The following is a 1,727-nucleotide window of genomic DNA, read 5'->3' on the forward strand; positions in this document are numbered from 1 at the left end:
ACACCCCCAGGCAAGCATATCTCTGATTTTTTTCCACCATAGATTAGTTTGGTCTGTTCTAGAATTTCATGTAGATGGAATCATATAATATGTACTCTTGTGTGTGTAACTGCTTTCAGCATGTTTCTGAGTTCGATCCATGTCATAACACATATCAGTATTTGTCCCTATTTATTCCATTGTATGACACTATCCTGTTTAGTCTATCCATTTACCTATTGCTGCACACCTGAGCTGTTCCCAGTATTGGGCTATTATGAGTGAAGATACTACAAACAAGTCTTACGAGCAAATGTTTTTGTTTCTCTTATTAAATATCTAGCAGTAGAATTGCTGGGTCATAGGTAGGTGTATGTCTAGTTTTAAAGCAACTGTCAGAACTAAAGTAGATGTACCATTTTATATTTCTACCAACGAGGGAGGAGAGATCCGATTGACTTACAACCTTGTCAACATTTGGTGGCGTCAGTCCTTCAAATTTTAGCTTATCTGGTGGGTAGGTACTGGTGCCTCATTGTGGTTTTAATTTGCATTCCTCTGATAATTAATGATGCTGAATATTTTTTCGTGCGCTTATAAGGCCATATATCTTTTGTTGAGTATCCAAGTCTTTTGCCCATTTTAAGATTTGGTTGTCATTTTATTATTGAATTGTAGGAGTTCTTTATATATCCTGCATACTGGTCCTTTTCCAGACACGTTTGCAAATATTTTTACCCAATCTGTGGTTTATATGTTCATTTTCTTAACAGTGTCTTTTGTAGAGCTGAAGTTTTAAATTTTGAGGAAGTTCAATTTATCAGCTATTTTATGTTGCTCTTTGTGACCTGTTGAAGAAGCCATTGCTTATCCCCAAGTCATGAAGATATCTTGAATGAATTTTTAGGTATAGTGTGAGTAAGATTTGAGGTTCTTTTTGTTTTCCATATAGGTGCCCACTTATTCCATCATCATTTATTAAAAAGACTTCTTTTCCTATTGGATTGCTTTGGCATTTTTGTCAAAAATCACATCTATAACCATGAAAACAAACAAAAACAATGTTATTAAAAAATTTAATAAAATGTTTAAATGAAGATTAAGTTTGAATGCAAGCAGTCTAATTGAGTTACAGAAATTCATGTTTAAAAGTAAGTTTCTCATTGAGAAAACCGGAGCTGGTTAGGACCAGTCTGTTATAAAAGGGCATTTGGTTTAATGTCACTTATATCTAAAATGAGGATGAAGTGCTCCATCAAGAAGAAATTCTCGTTTTTAAACCGCGATATTAACCAGCATTGATAGTGCCAACAGCCATATGTATGTAGGTAGAGAGAGCAAAAGATTTTAACCGCCTTCTCTGATGCAATTATTTATCAGTCTGTCACATAAAAAATGGTTGTCAGTGTCCAGGAATGTTTCTTGTGGTGATGTGTGTGTGTAAATTCGGTGCTTGAAAACTCACACCAGTGACCCCTGCCACCTGCACTGTCCATTGCCCAGGTGGCAGGAGGTTCACGTGGTCAAGTGCTCGGTGTCCTGGTCAGTGTTGGGAAGAGAGCCCAAAACATGCTGCTTCTAGCTCTATCCAGAGACTAATAACAGTGAGATGAGCTTACCATGTGAGGCACTTCTAATTTAGCTCATTTATTTCTCACAAAGGTAGAGGCACTCTGATCATCCCATTTTAACTGGGCAACTGGGGTGCCGAAAAGTTGTACCACTTTCCTGAGGTCACTCAGCTGGTG

The sequence above is a fragment of the Pteropus vampyrus genome, unplaced genomic scaffold (assembly GCF_000151845.1).
Source record: "Pteropus vampyrus isolate Shadow unplaced genomic scaffold, Pvam_2.0 Scaffold144, whole genome shotgun sequence".
Taxonomy (NCBI): Eukaryota; Metazoa; Chordata; class Mammalia; order Chiroptera; family Pteropodidae; genus Pteropus; species Pteropus vampyrus.